This window comes from Tupaia chinensis, unplaced genomic scaffold (assembly GCF_000334495.1).
Source record: "Tupaia chinensis unplaced genomic scaffold, TupChi_1.0 Scaffold000077_1, whole genome shotgun sequence".
Lineage (NCBI taxonomy): Eukaryota > Metazoa > Chordata > Mammalia > Scandentia > Tupaiidae > Tupaia > Tupaia belangeri.
Genome location: NW_006159538.1, coordinates 4,571,702 through 4,586,845, shown reverse-complemented (window position 1 = coordinate 4,586,845; position 15,144 = coordinate 4,571,702). Strand labels below are relative to the sequence as shown.

Sequence of the window (15,144 nt, the reverse complement as noted above, 5' to 3'; positions counted from 1 at the left end):
TATTCTTGTGCTTTTTAAGACCCACTTCCCAACCTGCAGCCCACCTCCCTCAGGCCTCTTCTCCCAAAACAAACAAAGGAGTTAGAAGGGAGAAAGAGTGAGAGGGAGCCTTTGTAACACCCCTGGGTGAGGGCTGAAAATCACCATGGAGCTCAGCGCTGTCCTATGAGACAAAGGCGTTTAATTCCCGTCTGTTTGGACAGCTGAGACTGGCTGCCTCCTCCCCAGCGTGCCTGCCAGCAGACCTCAGCTGAATCCTAATTCTAGACAGTAAGAGGGGGCTTTCAGGGAAGATTTTCGACAGCAAATGGGTGGACACTCTGCAATGACCCAGTACTGTCTTCCAGGAATACTTCAGAACATTTTTGCTCTATTTTCTATCACTCTTGATTTTTCCCCCATCAGGCTCAGAAAGCAGAATGACATAAAAGCTGAGCGTGTGCTGAGTAGGAGGGGAAGAAGCATTTAATTCACAGACTTTTAGATTGGAAGATTCCCCTGGGCCTTGCAAGCCATAAAGAAGGTAGATAGATCTCTGTCAACAGGCCTTTTGTCCGGAGCTGCTCTGACTCAGCCACTTTGGTTCTGGAAGATGCTACAGCACCTAAGACATCCAGAGACCATCACTCAGCACCTTCTAGAAGTGCTGGGTCTTTTGCCCCATCCTCAACTCGGAGAAGGGGTTTCATGGGCAGAGCACGGTGGAGAATCCTAGCTCCATGATTCACAAGTGGCTTGTCATGGGCCTGGGCTTTCGCCTCTGTAAAACCGAGATAGTCACGCAGGCCTTGCTGAGTCGTCGTGAGGATTACCTGGAGTGGTACACGGAAGCCCTGCATGTCTCAGGTGCTCCTGGCACTGGTGCTCACTGTAAGTGATCAGTAAGCACCTGTTTCTCCCATCTTTCCACATGTGTAGCTATTAGACTGGTAAATGACCAGGTTATATTTTTTATTTGCCTAAAGAAGCAGGAATTCTTTATTTGCTTTACAGAAATCAGGAACTCTTCGTTGTGTACTTCTGAAAAACTTCCCGAAAGCTCCTTGGGCCCTCTGCTAAATTGGAAAATCCAGTCGAGCTCTCTAGAGTGGACTCAGTTGATTGCCTACCCAGCATCCACTTCTCCCCTACCCTTGCCTCATAGAACCCTCATTACATGCAGATACTTAATGATAGGGATACATTCTGAGAAATGCAGCACCAGGCAGTCTGGGCATTGCGCAGACGTCACAGAATATACTTCCGCAAACCTAGGTAGTAGACACACTCACACGATAGAGCCTTTTGCTCCTTATGGAACCCCCGAATATATGTAATCTGTCGCTAACGGGGAAGTTGCGGGGACTGTGACTGTATTCACCCTCCTCTCAAGCCATACGCTTCAAGAAAGGTAGTTCTATACTGGTTCCAGGGCGGTTTCTCATGGGTCCGAGCCAGGGTTTTCCAACCTTAGGACTCCTGAAATTTTGGATCTGATACTTCTTTTTTGTGGGGGAGGTTATCTATGTAGAATGGTTTAGCAATAGCCCCGACTTCCATGTACTCGTTTCCTTCAGCAACCTTCTCCCTAATTGTGACAATCAAATATGTCTCAGGACATTGCCCTGTGGGTGTGGGGGACACAATTACCACAGTCGAGAAGCCTGGATCGTAGTGGTTCCATTTCCTTGACAGTAAATAATCTGGACATTGCATGTGATGCATATCTAACTAATAAGACTGAATACAAGTTTGCTGGGGCTTCTGTAAAGGTTTTCCTCGCTCTTAAAAAGACACTTAAGGATGGGGCCAGCAGGAGAGTGGTGGTTAAAGTGCTGAATTCCCACACGGCTGACTGCAGTTCAAGTCCCAGACCTGGCAACTTGAAAATCATACTGGGCATGTCTGTGTGCATGCCCAAAATCCAAGAAGAGAATGGAAGAGAAGGGATTGCAGCGTGGCTATCCCGCCCAGGATGGAAATTTCTCATTTTCCACCTCACTGTCTGTCTTTCTGGCTAGTGCCTATGGCAAAACCTTTAAAAATAAATAAATAAATAAAGCTCAAGGAATAGATAGCTCCTTTTCTTTCTGTTGGACATTTTTTGGCTCTGATCACAATGACTAGAACTGTAGCAGCCATCTGGAAGCCACACAAAACTAGCCCGAAGTCAAGCTGGATCACCAAAAAATAGGCTGAACCTGAATCCTGGATGATGGCAATGAGCCACTGAGTTACCCAGGCCTGGAGCCCACTCCCAGCTCTGAGAGAGCATTTACTGCTTATCGGACACATGCTTCCTGGATACCTACTACGCACCAGCTACTGTGCTAGAAATCAGAGCCAGACCGGTAAACAAGAGGCAGGTTTCCTGCACAGTGACATTCGAGTTCTAGCAAGCTCAGTGCTTGAACCACTTTGAGAGGATTTTCTATTACTTGCTGCCAATAGCAACCAAACTAATGCACCTATCAAACCCTTAAACTCTCCAGCATTGCTTGGGCCTTTAATGATACCTAGGTTGTTTTCTTGTTCCCTCCACCGTCTACACTTTGCTAAACCTTTTTTTTTTTAATCATTTATTTATTTATTTATTTATTTATTTATTTATTTATTTGTGGAGAGGTTTTTGCTTTAGGACATGTGCACTCACCAGAAAGACAAGAGAGAGACAGAGAGACAGAAAGTGAGAAATCACCCCCGGGGGAGGGGTGGCCACACTGCAATCATGCTTCTCTTCCAATCTCCTCTTGGGATCTTAGGCATGCATGCACATGTGCCCCATGTGAGTTTAAGCCACTGAGTCTGGGACTCCAACTGCGGTAAACTACGTGGGAGTCCAGTGACACAGCCATAATGCCAACTGCTGGTCCCAATATTTTGCTAAACCTTCTGACCACCAACTCTCCTCTGCAACTCGAACCTTACTTTTAAAATATTGTCCTTCTCTGGTCCCTGGTAACACTGTGTATATACATACCAACTTCATTGCATCTGTCCCATCAGACTGGATTGTCTATTGATTTAGCTGTGGTAACTCAGAGTGCAGAGGACTAGTTGGCCCAGGAGACGAAGTCGAAAGCTGAGTAATGTAGAGAAGCCAGGAGGAGACCTCTTTTGGTAGACTGAGGCCCTAAGAACATTCTGTGTCCTTTCCAATTCCTGTAAGTTCTTGTCATAGCTTTGCAAAAAGGAACCACTTTCTTTTTTTTTTGGAAAGGTTTTTGTTATAGGGCGCGTGCGCTCGCCAGACAGACAGAGAGACAGAGAGACAGAAAGTGAGAAATCACCCCCCAGAGGGGATGGTCACGCCGCAATCCCTTCTCCTCCATTCTCCTCTCGGGCTCTTGGGCATGCATGCACACGTGCCCAGCGTGAGTTTTAAGCCACCGGGTCCGGGACGCAAACCACGGTCGACTACAAGAGAGTCCAGTGACATAGCCATTATGCTAACTGCTGGTTCCCAGGAACCACTTTCTTAAAACAACCTTAAGGGTATTTCTGTTTCGGGGGTGGGTGTGCAATGGCCTGAAAATCAAATTTAACCTTTTGTCTCAGATGCTAAGAATGGTTTTTGCCCCTTTAAATGGTTGGAAAAAGTCAAAGGAAAGGGTTGGCTCTGCAGCACAGTAGTTAAATGCTGCGCATTGGAAGCCAGATCCCACTTGGCTGACCACAGTTCAAATCTTGGCCCCAGTGACTTGAAAAACTCACCAGATGTGTGTGCATGCGTGCCAAAAATCCTGCATCCTCTGGCAGTTAAAAAAAAATCAAAAGAACAATATTCCTTAACTCATGAAAATTATATGAAATTGAAATTTCAGCGTTCATCAAAAAAGTTTTTTGGAATACAGCCACGTCCATTCGTTCATCTTGCTTACGACTGCTTTCACTTACAAAGGCACAGCTGAGTAGTTGCTAAGAGACCTAATGACCTATGGAGCCTACAGCATTTATTACCTGAAAAAGTCCGCTGTTCTCTGCTCTGTTTCACATAACACAAAGAGCCTGGCCTAGAACAAGCACCTTCTGAAATGAAAGATTATAAGGAGCCTTAAGGTAAGGACTGCTTCATGGATCACTTCAGTGTGTTTCTGTTTGAGTCAAGACTGGTTTGATGGAAGCATCCTCCGTCCCTAGAGAAATAGTTAGAGGAGCCAGACAGTGGCACAGCAATAAAATGCGACCGTGTGCAAGACTAACCCACATGGGAAGGTTCCAGGTTCATGTCCAAAGACCTCCCTGAGTATACCAGGCATGCATGCTGAGGCTGGAGATGCATTACAGCATCAAGACCCTGCTGGTGTGTTGTCTCTCTGTCTCTTGCTCATGAAATAAACAAACTTTTTAAAAGGAAGAAAGAAACATAGAAGACAAAAGTAGATAAGGAATTTGGATTTAGTCAGGCAGAGAGGATGGCTGGCCCAAGACATAATAAATCCAAGCACTCATTTCTCCAGTAGATTGTTTTCCAAGTGCATTCTGCTAAGGCTCCCCAGTGTTTTTGAATAGCAAATGTTGCTATACAAACAGAGTCAAGAAATGCAGCCAGCCCACACTGTACATGCAGCAGAAACAAAACACAGAGCCCTGCCTGCGCCGTCTGAGTGACTGAACATTCCCTATTGAATTCCCATGGTTGATTGAATTCATTAGCTTGTTCATATCTAAGAAACATTCATTCAATCTGCAAATATATATGAGGAATTGTGGAAGGAAGGGTGGGGACCAAACTGAGCAGAGACGTGCAAGAAATGTCAAGATCAACAGAACAGACTTTTTTCTTTTGCCTGGGAGGGTAGCAAGTGCAGAGCAGAGAATTTGTGGCTAAAGGAGAGGCTGTAAAGGAGTTGATGACAGGGAGAAAGCAACAGCCCTTCTACTGGGCTTTTTTGTCTTTGTCAAAGAGAAAGGTCATTGGATTGGAGAAAGGAAAGCCTACTTTGATGCAAGAGACCTGGATAAGAAAAAAATGATTAGAAGGCTGAGCTGCTCCAGATGAGGCTGTGTAGCAGGTTTGGTGTCCACTGGTCACCAGCGTGTCTGAGTCTGTGAGGTGGAACACCCACATACCCAACCAGTTATGTGAAGTGGGTTTATTCATTACAAATAGGCAACAAGGGACAGCAGAAGCGTGGGATTCATCGAGAGCCACTTCCCCAAGGCTCAGGAAAGCTGTCTGGGGAAGATGGAATCTTGACTTTCATGGACCCCACTTGCACCACAGCAGAGGGATTCCAGAAGGCCACCTGCCCTGGGTTATAGTCCTCCGGGGGCACATGATGCACTGAGCTAAAGCATAGGAGGGCACCCTGTTTTTAGGGAGACTCTGGAACAGCACCCAGTTCTGGCCATCTCCTCCCCTATCTTGGGACGTCGCAATCCCAGTAACTATAAGCTGGAAGCAAGGCAGAACTGGGTTGGTCCAAGGCTACCTAGGTCCAGCCTACAGATGCCATAATTCCTAGCAAGGTACCTACCTGGGCCTGAAGATAAGTTGCCAACAAGCTCATGGGCATGTAGACAGTGGAATTGTGGGAAATTTAGTGGTGCTGGAAATCAGAAAATATTAAAATAGCATCTTGATCTCCATATCATGGAAGAAGATAAACACTTCAAACTATGGAAAAGTGGGGTTGATACTAGTCAGACTTCTAGGACAGGTCTATCACATTTGGCCGTTAGTAATGGAAACCCCAAAAGGATAGATTAATCCACCAACCAGTTTAGAGACTTATTTTCTCAATGTATGAGCAGTCCTAAGGCAAGCATTGGTTTAGCTGTTCAAGAATGTCTACACTAAGTTCTCTGACATTGCCTTGGCCTTTCCCTCATCGTTACTTCATGGTACCAAGATGCCTCCTCATTTCCAGTATAAAAGTGCATGTTCCAGGAAAAGGGAAGGAAAAGGGCAGGAGAAAAATTGCCTGGGCCAGCTGACACTGGGCTCCCTTCCCCCGCTGAATAGCTTCTCTGAAGCTCTACCCATCACATCCCCTTGAATCTAATTTGCCGGAACTCTGCCAGATGGTCCACCAGTATCTGAAACAAGTGAGGAGCACACTGTTCCTCTCTCACAGCAAAACTGGAGCTTTGTTAGTAAAGGAGGGGAAGGTGGGTATTGCGAATACAACCAGCAGTCTTTCCCACAGCAGATTTTTCCAAGAAATAGGTTATAAGCAGGTGGGGAAAGAAAGAGTTGATTGCCAGGAATTGCCAGGAATTCGCAAAGAAACTACCAATCACGTTAAGGAAAATATTACTAGTCTGATAGAAGAAAATATGGTGGATGTCATAAACACATTTACCAATCCATAGGCATTCAACAAAGTTGCTCGTCACTCGTGATGTTGTTATAGATTAGATGGAGAACCATAGGCAACATAGCAGCAGGGTAAGGTACATTTATAACTCGTTAAAAGACTAGCAAAAGATGGCTGATGAATAGTTAACATCAGTAGGAATAAGGCTTATTGCTACCTCATGCTATTTAATTAACAGAAGACTGAAGAGCAATGACAGTACTAATACCTGACAGGAAATGCAGTGCTCGTTCCAGTCACACTCCGCACTGTTTGAGCAGACGTAACAGACCTGAAGAGACCTGAAGATGGTTAAGTCAGCTACTTGAAGATGGTGTAAATCCGGATGAGAAGCGGAGAATCTGAGATTATTTAGATGGGCGGGAATAGTGGACCGAATCACATGAATCATAGTTTACTGAACATCTACTACATGACAGACACTATCTAACGTGCTTTTGGACAGAATCTCCTATCTTCCACCTTGCTGCGTACCTCTCCTTATCATCGTCATCGTACAGCTGGAAAACCCAGAGTCCAGGAGGTTAAGTCACTTACCTAACACTACTACATGGAAGTGAAAGAACGAGGAGTCCTGGGGCCAGGCAGTAGTGCAGGAGTAAAACGTAATGCTCCATGAGGCAATTCCACACGGAAGGCTCCCAGTTCAGGTCCAGAGACCTCCCTGAAGACACGAGGCACATCATGATTGCCCAGGATCCAAAGCTGGCTGAAGGCTGGGAGCAGATTATGGCATCAGGCCCCTGTTGGGATTCTCTCTTGCTCATGGAAGAAATAAATAAATTAAAAATTAAAAATAGAAGAACTAGAAGTCTATCTACCTTCAAGACCTATCCTATTCCTCCTGTCTACTTCTGCTTTTCCAGCTAGGAACAGTGAGCAAGTCCTATATTTCAAGAGAAAGCAGCAGGTGGGAAGAAACGGGAAGCAGCAAGGAAGGAAAGGACCTGGAGATTTGGCTGAAAGGTCTGAGTGGATGTCTTCAACTTATTTATTTATTTATTTGGAGAGATTTTCACTATAGGGTGCGTGCGCTTGCCAGACAGACAGAGAGAGACAGAGAGACAGAAAGCGAGAAATCACCCCCCCCAGGGGGGATGGTCACACCGCAATCCCTTCTCCTCCATTCTCCTCTCGGGATCTTGGGCACGCACGCACACGCGCCCAGCGTGAGTTTTAAGCCACCAGGTCCGGGACACGAACCGCGGTCGACTACGTGGGAGTCCAGCGACAGACATTACGCTAACTGCTGGTTCCCTCTTCAACTTATTTTGAAATGAGGCAAACAAGAAAGACTAAGAGGAAATGGAGAGCTGGAGAGCCGGATTTGTGATGAAGCAAGTGCAGTAAATGTTCATGGTAGAATGTCAGTTCTAGATAAATGGGTGTTCATTGCAATAGTTTGCCAACTTTTTTGTATGTTCAAAATTTTCCATGATAAAATGGGGAGGGAGGGTCAGTGTAAAATGACAGAATGACGTGGCCATGTTTATGTGGGGACACAGCCTCTCCCTTCTGGGCTAGCACAACCACCCTTAGAATTCTGCTTTCGGTTCTGCTGCCAACCTTTCTCAGGGGTGGTGACTAGCTGCAACACGCCCTTGGGAAAGAAAGCGGAAGGATGACAAATCCAAAAATGATGTCTAAGCTGAAAAAGAGAAGAAGACGGTGTAACATGAGAGTTCTCAGAAAATCCGTAAAAGGCTGTGTATTGCTGTTGCTGTAAAATAGATTATGCCAAGAGACTTCCGTCCAGAGGACTCCCTGAATACATGAGGCGCATAGAATGACAGCTGTTCACTCTCTTCTAGCTTATGGAGGTCAAGGATTCAGAAGCTGGAAGGGAGCTGGAGGACACACCTCCAGGATGGCACATTCCCAGGGCAGGAAGCTTTGTTCCCATTCTGTGTATCTCTGCACAGTGACGTTAGTGTCCTTATGACAGTCAGCTTACATTCCCAGAGTGAGCTGTTAGAGTGGGGACATCACTGTACCTTGCACTTAGTCCCTGAAGCCACACACCACAATTTCTATATTATCCTGGTCATTGAAAGTGAGGCACTGAGTCCAGCTCACACTCAAGGGGAGGAAATTAGGCTTTACCTCTTCAAGAGAGGAGGAAGAAGTTAGGACTGCCCTCTGTCCCCACTTGCAGCCAACAGGCTGCCTCGCCGCACGTACACCCTGCTGCCGCCCTGCAGAGGTGCTTTAGTTACCCACAGTCCTTCTCCGGATGAGGCCCATGTCCAAGGCACTGGCTCCTTGTCTCACTCGGGCTTATGCCAAAGGTATAAAATGGGGTGCAGATGCCCGAGCCTTAATGCTTCAAGATATAGACCTTTTAGCTGATGCCGTAGCCATTACAATGGTTACAATGGGGCCGAAAGGGAGAATAGTAATTATTGAACAGAGTAGGGGAAGTCCCAAAGTAACAAAAGATGGTGTGATTGTTGCAAAAATCAATGGGCTTCAAGGATCAGTATAAAAATATTGGAGCTAAACTTGTTTAAGATATTGCCAATAACACAAGCTAAGAGGCCGGGCCAATACCACCACTGCTCCTGTACCGGCAGGCTCTATTGCCAAGGAAAGCTTCGAGAAGACTAGTAAAGGTGGTCTTCCCGTGGAAGTCAGGAGAGGTGTGATGGTAGCTGTTGATGCTGTAATTGCTGAACTTAAGCAATCTAAACCTCTGACAACTGGAAGAAATTGCTCAGGTTTGTACAATTTCTGCAAATGGAGACAAAGAGACTGGTAGCATTATTATTATTTTCCCACTGGCTGGTCTGAGTTTATTTGGGCTGCTCCGGGGAACCCAGGCCTAGAAGAAGGTGTTAGGCCTCTTGGTGGTGAAAGGAGGCGTGCGCTGGCACCGCAGCACATAGTGGGGCAGCGAGAACTTGATCTTGGGGTCCTGGAACTGCTTGACAGCCAACCGGTGGCACTTGCTGGGTGCCATCTTCTCCACCTTCATAATCTGGATGGAGTGGTCATGGGCTTGGTACCCAGGGCCCGATGTCACAGTAGCACTGGGTGACAAAGCCAGCTGTTGTGAGGTCGTGGTCCTCGTGGTACAGTTGTGGGTGCTGCTGTGGGGGCAGCCAGATGTCGAAGTTCTTCACCCACAGTGGGGACCTCTGGAACACCTGCCCACAGTAGAGGACCTCTCCAGATGACTTCTTCATCTTCTTCAGCTGGGCTACAAAGTTCCAGAAGTGGGACTTGGAGACCCTGTGGTTAGGGGCAAAGATGTGCATGCAGTGGAGGGGGGGCGTGCTGCCCTTTGGGATAGGCTGGCAGCGCCCCACCACCTTGTACTCTCAAAGCGTGCCTGAGGCCTTCATGGTGTGCGTGCTCTCTGCTCTCGCTGCCACCCACGAAAGCCGTAACATTATTTCTGATGCCACCTAAAAGGTCAGAAGAGTGTCATCATTCCAGTAAAGGATGGAAAAACTGAATGATGAATTAGAAATTATTGAAGGCATGAAGTTTGACTGAAGCTATATTTCTCCATATTTTATATACATCAAAAGGTCAGAAATGTGAATTCTGGGATGCCTATGTTCTATTGAACAAAAAGAAAATTTCTAGCATCCAGTCCATTGTACCTGCTCTTGAAATTGCCAATGCTCGCTGTAAGCCCTTCATGAAGAAGCTCTAAGTATGCTCGTCTTGAATAGGCTTAAAGTTGGTCTTTAGGTTAGAGCGGTCAAAGCTCTAGGTTTTGGTAACAATAGAAAGAACCAGCTTAAAGACATGGCTATTGCTATGGGCGCTGCAGTGTTTAGAGAAGAGGGGTTGACCCTAAATATTGAGGATGTTCAGCCTCATGACTTAGGAAAAGTTGGAGAGATCGTTGCGACCAAAGATGATGCCAAGCTCGTGAATGGGAAAGGTAACAAGGCTCAAAGTGAAAAATGTATTCAAGAAACCATTGAACAGTTAGATGTCACAATTAGTGAGTGTGAAAAGGAAAAGCTGGACAAACATTTGGCAAAACTTTCAGATAGAGTTGTTGTGCTGAAGGTTGGTGGGACCAGTGATGTTGAAGTGAATGAAAAGAAAGCGTTACAGATGCCCTCAATGCTACGGCAGCTGCTGTTGAGGAAGGCATTGCTCTAGGAGGGGGTTGTGCCCTGACTCAGTGCATTCAGGACTTGGACTCACTGACTCCAGCTAATGAAGATCAAAAAAACAGTATAGAAATGATTAAAAGAACACTCGAAATTCCTGCAATGACTATTGCTAAAAATGCAGGTGTTGAAGGATCTTTGATAGTTGACAGTATAGAAATGATTAAAAGAACACTCGAAATTCCTGCAATGACTATTGCTAAAAATGCAGGTGTTGAAGGATCTTTGATAGTTGAGAAAACGATGCAAAGTTCTTCAGAAGTTGTTTATGACGCCATGCGTGGAGGTCTTGTGAATATGATGGGAAGAGGAACAACAAAGGTTGTAAGAACTGCTTTATTGGATGTCACTAGAGTGGCCTCTCTGTTAACTACAGCTGAAGTTGTAGTCACAGAAATCCCCAAAGAAGAGAAGGAGCCTGAAATGGGCAGAATGGGTGGAATGGGAGGTGGTGAGGGAGGTGGCATGTTCAAATTTCTAGAACAGTGCTTTACCATTATTCATGAGCCGTGGCAGGAAGCTCAAGGCAGTGCTCCTTACCGCGGAACTTCAGAAAAGCCAGTTGAGTAAAATGGAAGTGAAGAAGAGGCTGGCTGATGTCTAGAGAATCGCTGTGCCACCGTTTACTGTCAGCTGACAGCGTACAATCGTTTACTGCTGCCCTCGTCCTTGCCTGCAGACAATGTATGTTGTATTTGAATCAAAAGACATTTATTTGTGCATTCCTGATACTGGGTGCAAGAGCCATGTACCAGTGTTCTGCTTTTAGCTTGGATCACTGAGGCATTTTTACTACTGTTCTGCCATCACAAAATGAACAGTTAGGAAGCAGCCTTTCTGTGGAGAGTAAGAATAATTATGTACAAAGTAGAGAAATATCCAATTGTGTGACAACCTTCATGTAATAAAAATTTGTTTAGTTTTTAAAAAAGGAATTTGTGAACATGCTTTATTTTTTAAAAATATGTATTATTATTATTTATTTAAATTGGCTATAGGGTACATGTGCTCACAAGAGAGAGAGAAAGTGAGAAAGCAAGCCATCAGGAGACTTCATGGTCCTGCCCGCCAGATCTAACCGGAAGCCAGGACAAGCCAATCAGCAGCCACCTGTATCTGAGTTCTGAGTGGCCCCATTCAGGGATTAGGACCACTGGAGACCTGCCCAGACTTCATCCTCCTGCCCCCAGATCTAGCCGGGAGCAAGGTTGGAGCACCCTATTTATTTTCTCTGTCTCTCCCCGTCTCTCTCTATGCATTTTTAATTAAAAATAAAAAATGTTCTTAAACTTCTTAGCTCTCTGTTGCTCTTTTGCCTCACTAATTCTTACCTTTCCTCCTGTCCCCTCAGGACAAGCCAATCAGCAAACATCTATATCTGAGTTCTGAGCAGCCACATTTGTGTCAAGTGCTCTTCACTTTTTGCTTAAAAAATGTTTTCTTTATTGTTTTCTTTTTCTTTTCTGGGGTTTTCTTTTTCCTTTTCTTTTTACCTTTCTCACTTTTCTGCTCAGCCTCCACATACTGACTTTCTAGAAAGGTGTAGGTGCTCAATAGTCAAATATCTGAATAATTTTAGGGTCAGATTAATCCTCAGTTTCAATGGAATCTGCTGCACAAAGGGAGAAAAATGGTACTGTTTAGAGATTGCAGGTCACCTCCTCCAGCATGCCTCTGAGTCCTCAGATTTAACTCCAAATACTAGGAAAAAATAACCCATCAGATGACCAGAAACCACCATAAAGGCATAAGAAATATGAGAAACCAAGAAAATACCTCTCCCCGAAGGGAAAAGAATAACTCCTTTTCCACCACAGACAGTACAAGGGAACTCATGGAAATGTCAGGTAAAGAATTTATTATATTCATAGTGACAAAGCTAACAGAGATGCAAGAGAAGAGAGACAGCAAACTCCAGAAGATGCAGGAGAAAAGAGACACCAAGTTCCAGGAGGTGAGGAGTTCTTGCATGATCTGAAAGAGGAGCTATACAGCATAAAAAAAGAATCAAATGGAATTGTTAGAGATGAAGGCTATAATACAGAAAATCAGAACCTTCCTTGACAATCTTAAAAGTAGATTATATCATGCAGAAGTTCTAATCTCAGATGTAGAAGATAGAACCTCTGACCTAGAAAAATTCACCAAAAAGACTAAGAAAATAACCCCCCAAAAATGAGAGTAGCATACGAGTTATAGTAGATACCATTAAATGCCCAAATATCCGGATCATCGGTATCCCAGAAGGTGAAGAAACTAAAAGGGCATTGATAATCTATTCCATGAAATCCTGGAAGAAAACTTTCCAAACCTAGAGAGGCACTTAACATCCAGACACAAGAAATTCAAAGGACTCCACATAGAATCAACCCAAGAAGATCTTACCCAAGGCACATCATAGCCAGATTGACCTAAATAGCAGAGACAATTTACTTTCAAAGGATATCCCATCAGGCTAAAATTGAACCTTTCATCAGAAACAATGCAAGCAATGAAAGAATGGGAAAAGATATTCAAAGTGTTAAGTGAGAAGCATTTTCAACCAAGAATACTATATCTAGCAAGATTATCTTTTGTATTGGAAGAAAAGACAAAAAACATTTTCAGATAAACAAAACCTGAAAGAATTTACCAACACCTAACCAGCTCTCCAAGAAGCGCTGAAGGGAGTGCTATACCAGGGAAACTAAAGTTGGACACAGAAATAAGAGTACACAAAACAACCAAGAGAATGGCCAGCCTAATCGTAGGGACATGTCCGGAGTTGAATGTTAACTTCCAGAGTTTAAATGGAAAGATCAGACCATGGTAACACTACAAATTCAATAGAAGAGATATTAATTACATGAGACTAAGCTAGTGAAATAGAATATTCTGACTTTGACTAAAACATTACTAATTTTTTTGATGCTTTGATTTCCATATTTAAGGATATTTTTGTCTTCTCTTGAATTGTTGATAGGTTCATCTACCTACTATTTGAACTGAATCCTAACCTTTTTCCTGGCTTTAAGTTTTAAGCAAATTTCTCTTAGCATTTTTAAATTTTGATCTATTAAAGCTAAAACCGTTTTTCTTGAAATTAAAAAATGCATTAAAAATATCTATTAATACCTATTTAATGACTGCGATAAGCTATACAATCCCAGGCAGGTGCTACTTTATAGTATGTTCACTTAATTCACTGAGGTTTACGCCTAAAGTCAGTTGTGTGTTCATAGATATGTATATTTCAGCTGTGCTTGCTATTGAAAGTTTTTCAATTAATTAGGATCTTCGTGAATCAATAAAAGGTGAAAAAATGCATGGAAAATAACTGTAGATACCAGAGGCAGTGTGGGAGAAGGGGGGGAATTGGCAGAGGGTGAGAGGTAGGGAATCAAGGGGGGAAAAATAGCAAGCTATATAAGAAACAAGAAATAGAAAATTATTTGGTGATGATAACATGTATTGAAATATCCTTGATTGAGCCGATATATAATGTATTCTGGATGGAAAATCTCATTTTGTATACTGTATTGATGTATAGTGAATAAATGTAAATTAATAAATTAAAATAAAATAAATTTAAAAATACAAAAGGAAGAAAGAAAGAAAGCTGCCAGGTCCAGGACTCAGACTGTGGTTGGTCATGTGGGAGTTCAACACCTTAAGTACCCGCCACCTGCTTGCCCCTGTGGACATAGTTTTAGATCACCACAGACTATTTCTTGGATGAAAGGTAGGCTTACACTGTAAGGACCAGAGAGTGGTAGCTTTTATTTTAATAAGAATAAAATTATATTAAAAAAAATGAATAAAATTATATTAATAATTAGTCATCCTAGGGGCCAGACAGTGGTCCAGCAGTAGCATGTGACACTCCGCAAGGCACCCAAACCACATGGGAAGGGCCCCAGTTGGTGTCTGGAGACCTCCCTGAATACACCAGGCACAGGTGTGCCCATGATCTGGGCTGGCTGAGGCTGGGAGTGGATTACAGTGTCAGGACCCTGTTGGGAGTCTGTATCTCTGTCTGTCTCGCTCTCTATGCATTTGTCTCTCTCTAACTTTCTGTCTCTTTCATGGAATGAATAATAAACTTGAAATAAACAGAGTCATCAAGAAGAACAGGAAGGAGTTGGTGAGTTTCCCTCACTTGGGAATTCAACAAAAATCTAACAACGAGCTAGAGACGTGATACTCTTTATAATTACTACCCATGAAATATTGGTTGCACTTTGCGTCATGTACCATACAAGGACCTGAAGGTGTAACACTAAGCAGGACCAATGTGTCTGTGCTCACGATGTTTACTGTCCCAGCAAGGAAGGCAAGGAACATGTGGACAAGCAAGTAAGATCATTACAGCTGTGATGAGTCTTGTAAAGGCAATAAGTAGGCTATTGTAATAGCAACTAAGAGAGGGGAGCTACTTTGGTTTTATAGAGAGGATTTACAAAAAAGATAAAGGTCTTGGGAACCAGCAGTTAGCATAATGGCTATGTCGCTGGACTCCCACGTAGTCGACCGTGGTTTGTGTCCTGGACCCGGTGGCTTAAAACTCACGCTGGGCGCGTGTGCGTGCATGCCCAAGATCCGGAGAGGAGAATGGAGGAGAAGGGATTGCGGCGTGACCATCCCCTCTGGGGGGTGATTTCTCGCTTTCTGTCTCTCTGTCTCTCTCTGTCTGGCGAGCGCACGCGCCCTATAGCAAAACCCTCTCCAAA

At 44.1% G+C, this 15,144-nt stretch overlaps 2 pseudogenes; one reads left to right on the top strand and one right to left on the bottom strand.

Annotated features, from left to right (window-relative positions):
- Positions 1–719: 719 nt before the first annotated feature.
- LOC102496766 (60 kDa heat shock protein, mitochondrial-like) lies at positions 720–11,050 on the top strand (annotated as a pseudogene).
- LOC102473889 (60S ribosomal protein L18a pseudogene) lies at positions 9,034–9,646 on the bottom strand (annotated as a pseudogene).
- Positions 11,051–15,144: the final 4,094 nt, after the last annotated feature.